The sequence below is a fragment of the Pan paniscus genome, chromosome 3 (assembly GCF_029289425.2).
Source record: "Pan paniscus chromosome 3, NHGRI_mPanPan1-v2.0_pri, whole genome shotgun sequence".
Lineage (NCBI taxonomy): Eukaryota > Metazoa > Chordata > Mammalia > Primates > Hominidae > Pan > Pan paniscus.
In genome coordinates this window covers 24,872,258-24,881,574 of record NC_073252.2, presented here as the reverse complement: position 1 = coordinate 24,881,574, position 9,317 = coordinate 24,872,258, and positions in this window count along the sequence as shown.

Sequence of the window (9,317 nt, the reverse complement as noted above, 5' to 3'; positions counted from 1 at the left end):
ATCTGGTCTTCAGTGACTTTGAAAACAGACATAAAAATGCATATTTTACATTTTGAAAAGTCTTTAATTGACTACTAGAGCCATGGTAAAAAGATTAGCAATTTTTTCAGCTGCATAAGATTTTCAATGAGTTCCCTAAGGATGTGGGTGGATATCTTTGATTTTAAGATTGAGTCGATTAGTGGGAAGGAAATGTTGTGTCAGGCATTAGAACCTCATTTTTATTATCTAGCATTTATGCAATTCATTTCCTCTCTGAATTGAAAAATACTTTATAATATCATGGTTAATGTAGGCAGTGTTATTCTCAAGGGGCTGGAGCTGGAGATATTAGAGAAGTGCAGCTAGTGGCCAAGCTAGGATTCGTAAGTTCATCAGATTTACCCAGACTCGGAAAGACTGACTCACACCAACAAACTCAGTTCTCTGAGGTCAAGGCTGCATGATAATAGTCGAGTGAGACACGCATCTGCCTTTCCTTCCTCACCCAATCCTATGAAATCATGGAATTTTTTTTTTTTTTTTGGTGGAGAGGTATAGTCATTTATTATTATTTATTTCATTCTATTCTATTAATTGACAAATAATAGTTGTAATATTCAAGGAGTATGTAGTAATGTTTCAATATATATATAATGTATGGCGATCACATCAAGGTAGTTAACATGTCCATCACCTCAAACATTTGTCATTTCTTCGTGTGAGAATGTTCAATATCCTCTTTCTAGCTCTTTGAAACTATATACCATATTATTGTTAACTATAGTCATCGTGCAGTATTATAGAACACTAGAACTTGTTCCTCTTAGCTGTAATGTTGTACCTTTTAACAAATTTAAAAAAACAAATCTATAACAGTGTGAGGAAATAATAAAAAGCTTCATTAATGAACCAGAAACTTGGAATTATTCCTAAAGAGAGAAAGCAACAGGGATCATATTTAAGAGAAAAAACAATTCTAAAGAACATCATAGCTTAAAACAAATATAAGAGAGGAATTGCAGGGGAGTGGGGGAACTGGTTTAGGGAAGCATCACACTCAGAGCCAATGCAATGCACAAATTCATTTTTTTATGCAACAAATATTTGTTAAGCATCTTTTATGTGCCAGGCACCGTTCTAGGCATTCAGGTAACATGAGTGAACAAAACAGGATTCTTGTCCTCTTGGAGCTCATGTCCTAATGAGATAAGACAGAAAACAGAAGATAAACTTAATATAATAAACACCTTTGTATGCCAGAAAGGGATGTGAGTGCAATGGAAAATGATAAAGTGGGTCAGGGCAAGGAGATTTGTTGTACCAGGGAAGGAAGGAGGATACTGAATAAGGTGGTCAGGGTAGGCCCTGTTGAGAAGGAGAGAGTTAGCCAAACAGATTATTAGGGAAAGGGTATTCTAAGCAGAAAGTAGCGAGTGTGAAAGCACCAGGGTGGGAGGGAGTATGCCCAGCATGTTCAAGGGACTTCAGGGAAGCCAGAATGGTTGTGGGAGAGTAAGTTAGAAGAGTGGAAGGAGATGAGATGGAGAAGTCACAGGACCCTGTTTTTTTGTTTGTTTGTTTGTTTGTTTGTTTTTAACAGCGTTGTGCTCTTGTTGTCCAGGCTGGAGTGCAATGGTTCAATCTCGGCCCACTGCAACCTTGGCCTCCAGGGTTCAAGCGATTCTCCTGCCTCAGCCTCCCGAGTAGCTGGGATTACAGGTGCCCACCACCACGCCCAGCTAATTTTGTATTTTTAGTAGAGACGAGGTTTCTCCATGTTGGTCAGGCTGGTCTCAAACTCCCAACCTCAGGTGATCCGCCTGCCTCGACCCCTCAAAGTGTTGGGATTACAGGCATGAGCCACCGCGCCTGGTCTAGGACATTGGTTTTCACTCTAAATAAAATGGGGCAATGTCAGGAGAGGTGTGTAGGGAAAGGCGGGGAAGTGCAGGGCTTTGAGCAAAGGAGGGATATGATCTAATGTATCTATGAAAAGGCTTGATTCTGGGTGCCTTATTGAGAATAACTTTAGGAGGAGTGAGAATAGAGCCACGGAGATCAGTGATCTAGGCAAGAGAGGATAGATGGTGACCATGATGGAAGCAGTCGAGATGATTAAAGCTGTCCATTCTGAATGTATTTTGAAGGTAGAAGGAGCAGGATTTCCCTGATGCATTGAGTATAGGGTGTGAGAGAAGGAGGAAAGTCACAGATGATCCATGTTTTCTGGCCTGAGCAACTAGTTGGATGAAGTGCCCTCAACTAAGATAGCGCAGCTGCAGGTTCCTGCATGAGCTGCGCTCATGTCATGTAAGGTCATGTAAGGTTTGGTGGGATTTGGGACGGAGGAACGTGGTCAAGAGTTCCATTTTGGACATGTTGAGTCCAAGATGTCAATTACACATTCAAGCAGAAATGGTAGTAGACAGTTACCCGGAGTCTGGAGTTGGGAAGAGAGGTCTGGGCTGGAGATACATGTTTGGGAATTGTTGGCGTATGTATCTTGTTCAAAGCCATGAGACGAGGTGAGATTATCACATGGGAGAATATAGATAAGAAGGAGAAAAATCACATTAATTGATTAAAAGAGAAAAATCAGAGTATCATCTCAACAGATGCCAAAAAAGATGTGATAAACCTCAAACACTGGTTATTGATTAATAAGCAACAACAGTCCAGGCACAGTGGCTCATGCCTGTAATTCCAGCACTTTGTGAGGCTGAGGTGGGTGGATCACGAGGTCGGGAGATCGAGACCATCCTGGCCAACACAGTGAAACCGTGTCTCTACTAAAAATACAAAAGATTAGCCGGGCATGCCTGTAGTCCCAGCTACTAGGGAGGCTGAGGCAGGAGAATCACCTGAACCCAGGAAGCAGAGGTTGCAGTGAGCCGAGATCAAACCATTGCACTCCAGCCTGGGTGACAGAGTGAGACTCCATCTCAAAAAAAAAAAAAAAAAAAAAAAAGAAAGAAACAACAACAAAAAGAAAGATAAAGAAACTTTTAAGGAAAAAAGGAAGATCTGAATAGATATTGAAATATATCACCTCCTTAGATGGAATACGCATATTTTTTTTCCTTTTTTCCCTCAAATTACAAAGCAATACAGGCTTATTGAAGAAGTAAAATGGTACAATGATGTGCAAAGAAAAAGTTAATCATCATTTCATCCTCACCTCAATCCCCTTTGAGTTAACACACATTAACACCCTGGCATTTATTCCTTCACACCTTTTTTCATAGCTAATTCAATATTACAAGCATTTATGGAGACCACAACTATAGAAGTTTGTTTGTATGTGTTTGCTTTGACAAAATAGAATCATACTTACACATTACTACCTTTTTAAAATTTAACACCGTATCATGTGCCTCTCTACAAATATGCAGATATGGATTCAACTCTAACTTTTTCTCCTCTCATGTATATTATATCATATATATACACACACATTATACGTGTGTATTATATTTTAGGTATATATGCATATAATGTATTATATACATATTAGTATGTAAATATATTAACAGAATATCATTATGGTAGCTAAAAAAATTAGATCCAATTTTTCTTCTACCCTTCTCCTTTCAGATTTTACCCAAATCTCACACCCTCACACCCAACTCGACAAAATTCCTGTTAACAATCCAATGTAGAGCATTCCAAACTTTTTTCCCAAACTCATGTAATTATAAGTAGAAGTTTGTACACAAATATACATGTTTACACATACATACACACACACACACACACACACTCATCCATACACAGTCATGTGCTGCATAACCACATTTCGGTCAATGACAAACCACATATACAACACTGGCCCCAAAGAAACAAAGAATTATAATACCATATTTTTGCTGTACGTTTTGTATGCTTAGGTACACAGTTGTGTTACAATTGTCTATAGTTTTCAGTACAATAACATGTTATACAAGTTTGTAGCCTAGGAGCCACAGATCACACCATATAGCCTAAGTGTGCAGTAGTAGCCTCTACCACCTAGGTTGATGTAAGTACACTCTATGATATTCACGTAACAACAAAATTGCTTAACAATGCATTTTGAGAAAGCATCCCCATCCTTAAGTGATGCATGACTGAATACTGTTTATTACTGGAAACCATAATATACACCATTCTTGGCATCTTGCCTTTCTCACTCAACACCTTGTAGCAATCCTTCTAATTCATATGCAGTAGTTCTAATTCCTTCTTCTTAGTAACTGCATAGTATTTTTGTTTTTTTGAGACAGGGTCCCACTCAGTTACCCAGGCTGTAGTGCAATGATGTGTTCATGGCTCTCTGCAGCCCCAACCTCCTGGGCTCAAGTGATCCTCCCACCTCAGCCTCCCTAGTAGCTGGAACTATAGGCATGCACCACCATGCCTAGCTAATTTTTATATTTTTGGTAGAGATGAGGTCTTGCTATGTTGCCCAGGCTGGTTTTGAACCTCTGGGCTCAAATGATCCACCTACCTCAGCCTCCCAAAGAGCTGGGTTTCCAGGCATGAGCCACCACACCCGGCCAACTGCATAGTATTTTATGATGCAAATACACACACATTTATTCAGCCATTCCCTTATGGATGTATATTCACTTTGTTTTTAGATTTTTGTTACTATAATTCTGCTATAAACAACTTTACATATAGCTCTCCATATTGATTATTTTATTTTTACTGACTACAATCCCAGGAGTGCAATCATTGGGTTAAAGGGTATGAGGATTCTTTATTTTAATGGATGCTGCTTGGCATTTGTTTTTCTCAAAATGTGACAATTCACATTTTCACAAGTAATGCATGAGATTGGAATAGATAATATCATTCTTTTTAACTTCTGCCAATCTGTTGCATGTAGAGTAATATCTCATTATTATTTTAATTTGCAATTCCCTGGCTGCCACTGAGTTGGGTACCTTTTCATATGTTTACCAGCCATTTGGATTTGCTATTCGGTTTATTTCCTTTTTCATACTTATTGCCCTTTTTAAAAATTGGAATGGTTTATCTTTTTCTTATCAATTTGCAAGACTTTGTTATATTTAAGAAATATTAACCCAATATCTGTTATCTACATTGTACATATTTTTCTAAATGCATTTTGACTCTTGACTTTGTTTGGGTACCTTTCACCATATAAAGGTTTGAAATTTTTATGTAATCAAATATGTCTATCTTTTATACTTTCCAGGTTTCTGGTTTTAGTTTAAAAGATGTTCTCTGTCCCCTAGATTTGCATGTAGTCACCTAAATATTTTTTTAAACTTATTGTTTACATTTATGTTTTTAATCCATTTGGAATTTATTTTTGGATTTGTTGTGAAATTGAGATACAAGTTCATTTTGCTCCAGATGAATAGGCAGTTATGCCAGCAATACTTATTAAGTCAGCCATTCTTTCCCACAGAATTGAAATACTACCTTTGTCACATATTAAATTATGATATATACTGAGATCTATTTTTGGATCCACTCTTCTGTTTCACTGATTTGTCTACTCTTATGCCAATACCACGTTGATTGTATTCCAGTGATTTTTATTACAGTGGCTTTCAGTTGAAGGCAAGTCTCTCATTATTTATCTTCTGCATACTTTCTTTGTTATTCAGGCACTTACATTTCCATGTGGCTTTTAAAATAATTTTATCCAACGCATTCTACCCCCCAAAAAGAGAACTATTAGGATAATACATGGAATTTTGCTATATTTATTTAGGGGAATATTATTAGTTTTTTAATCTGTAAAAATTTTAGTCTTTCTTTCTTAACATTTATTATATCTTAAAAATTAGCAATAATTTCTTGATATGATTAAATATCTAGTCACTGCTTAAATTTCCCCAATTGTCTCAGGATAGTTTAATTTATTTTTTAGACTTAGGATCTAAATAGGCTATAAATTGCAGTTGGTAGTGATAGGTGTTTAAATCTTTTTTAATCTGTTGACACCTCCTTCGTTATGTGTTTTCTTGCAATTTACTGAAGAAAACAGGTTGTCCAGCAGCATTTTCCTAACCTGAATTTTGATAATTGTACCTCTGTGGTGTCATTTAATGTATTCTTTTGTCTCCTGTAGTTCCTGGATGTTGGTGGTTAGATCTAGAGCTTTGATCAGACTCAGGTTCAATTTTCAGGCAAATATTTGTCATAGAAGGTGACATGGAAAGTCTGATCATCTCTCTTTGTTGTTTAGCACACCTATATCCACTGATTTGTCAAGACTTGCACAGTGGTGATATTTTGACTCCATCATTCCTTCTCATTGTTAATGAAGCAGCTTTAGAAGTTTCTTACACAATGGTGCAGTGTCCTCTTCAATCATCTGGTACCTAGAGGTGCAGGTTATGCAGGGAAATGAGATAAGGAACTGATTGCAGATGAGCTGGTTTCGCAGAATCCTATAACACTGACTACTGTGTTTTATTGGTTTGTTTCATTATAAACTAGTGGATATCAACATACATATTTGCTTTTTGTCTATGATAGTTATTATTTTTTGTTTCACTGGTCTATGGGAGAAAATTTCTTCAGATTGGATCTTGGAATTTTTGGACACACCCCTGGGACTTCTGGGGTCAAACCAGAGAAAAGAAAGCTCAGGTACTTAGGGTAGGCTGTGTGTTTCCTGCCCTAGACCTGTCAAGGCTGTAATGCAAGGGACCCTGTTGTCTTCCAGGGAATATGGTATTTGGGAACACCATTTATGCATTTGGTGTTATGGGCTTAGTTATTGTTTCTGAGCTTTTTCAGTAGACAGAATAGAAAATGGTATTTGTTTGTAAGATTACATATGTCATGACTTCATACTAATAGTTGCAGTTCAACTACAAGGTTTTTGTCTAACCCATTGATATCTTTTCTCCCACATTGAAAAATTACAGAACGACCTGTTAACTTTAAGCCTCTCTGTATACACTACAGTCTCAAAATAATGGTTTTCACGCTACTTCTGAAACATGAGATTTCTGAGCAGCTTAAGATATTTTTTGCAATTCTTTTCGCCCTTAGGGAATATCCCACTAGGGATGGGCTATCAAATTACTGTGCTTTCAAGCTGCTCTAAATAGATTCTCTCTGTGTGACTGTGCCACCAACCTAATTCCAGTTGTGTTGGGTTCATTTGCTTTATTTTACTTTCCATTTTAAGGGATTGCTTTTTTTTTTTTTTTTTTTTTGAGACGGCTTCTTACTCTGTCGCCCAGGCTGGAGTGCAGTGGTGCCATCTCGGCTCACTGCAAGCTCCGCCTCCCGGGTTCATGCCATTCTCCTGCCTCAGCCTCCTGAGTAGCTGGGACTACAGGTGCCCGCCACCACGCCTGGCTAATCTTTTGTATTTTTAGTAGAAACGGGGTTTCACAGTGTTAGCCAGGATCGTCTTGATCTGACCTCGTGATCCGCCCGCCTCGGCCTCCCAAAGTGCTGGGATTACAGGCGTGAGCCACTGTGCCTGGCCTATTTTTTATACTAACTTTTCCCATCCAAGGACAAGGTATATGAAAATGTAAGCCTATCAGTCATGTTTCATGTTAGTATATAATTTAATTCAATTTCAATCCAAATCCTAACAGGACTTTTTAAGGAAATTTAGTAAGCTGGCTAGACAATCACGGGAAAGAGAAATGGACTCAGATGGCCAAGAAAATTTTGAAATAATAAGAAAAATGAGGGAAGACTTTCCCTACCAGATATTGAAGCATATCCTGAGAGTCCATAATGTAGGAAAACTTTACTAACATGTTATAAGACATCTGCTCCTGGCTATGAGGAAGCAATAGACCCCAGATTCAGCCTCCTCCCTAAACAACCATATTACTAGACAAAATATATGAAATAACAATTTTCAGGCATTGGACAACGGGCAACATAGAGAAGGAAAAGAAATAAGGGGAACTCTAAAGTTGCCAGCTTACTGCCAGGAGAGAATTTCTCAGCTGTAGCTCATGGAAGGAGCACCCAGAGTACAGAGTCTGAAGAGGTCAAAGGAGCTAGGATTTGTGGGACAGGGCCAAAGAGTAATGAGCCACACTGGGAGGACCCTGAAGATCTGCAAAGGGCTCCCCTTGAGAGTTTAGCTTAGTATCAATCAGTTTATGTGTGCCTTAGTCAGCTTGGGCTGCTGTAATATACACTGGGAGGCTTAAACAACAAACATTTATTTCCCACAATTCTAGAGGCTGGAAGTTTGAGATCAGGGTGCTGGCATGGTCAGGATCTTGATGAGGGCCCTCTTCCTGGTTATGTCCTCACATGGCCTTCCTTGTTACTTGCATATAGAGAGACAGAAGTAACAATTCCTCTCTTTTTATAAAGGCATTAATTTCATGATGAGGGCCCCACTCTCACAACCTAATCTAACCCTAATTACCTCCCAAAGGCCTAATCAATGAATACCATTACATTAAGGTTTAGGTTTTCACTATATGAATTTTGAGGGGGACACAAGCATTCAGTCCATAGCAATATGTATGAGAAAATTAGATGAAGTGTGGGGAAGACCACCAGAATGGATCAGGTAGAACAATAGCCAGAACTAGCCCTAGGCTAAAGATTGCTCTGGATCCAACTAACAAAGCATAAAGGCAAGCTTTGAAAGGATTGAATTCATTCAACATGCCAGGATAGGTGTTTTCTGCCATCATCTTGACACAGAAGCATTGATTTTGACAACTACCTCCACATGACAGTACCTTTGTGGGAGTCTGAGAGTTCAGCAGAGAAGTTCTAGTACACTGTGGAGCAAAAAGTCTGAGAATAGATGCATTGAAGAGGGTAAGAAGAACAATTTCACTATAACTGTGTCACCCTTCCCCCAAGACAGCACAGTTCAGTGCCAAGAGAGACTCCTTCAGCTGGCAATTTCTCCCATAGGGGAAAGTGAATGCATAGCAAGCAAGTACCTGGCTTATCCAGTCATGAAGAGTGCTACTTGAGAGGTCCACCTCTTTCTTAACTCACACAGAATACTGAGGTGACTGGCACAACCAAAAAGTTCAGAAAGTTGGGAGCAAGGAAGAGAGCTGGGGAGTCACATTAACCCAGGCTCAGAACTCAATAAAGGGCCATGGATCTTACTAACTGCTTTGTTTTGCAGATTCCATCAGGAAGCCCTCCTATGAGTTACTGGAAACTTTGTTCACAGAATCTCTCAGCTTGCTCACAGGCACCCTAAATGCTTTGCATGTCCCACCCTTCTCCACCCCATGGCCCCTATGCATGTCACCACAAATGCAAGTACAAGCCTCTGCAGATGGCTCATGAGCATGTGCAGAAAGCCATCCTAACTCTGTGCGATTGGGACAAGGCACATAAACTTGACCATTTCA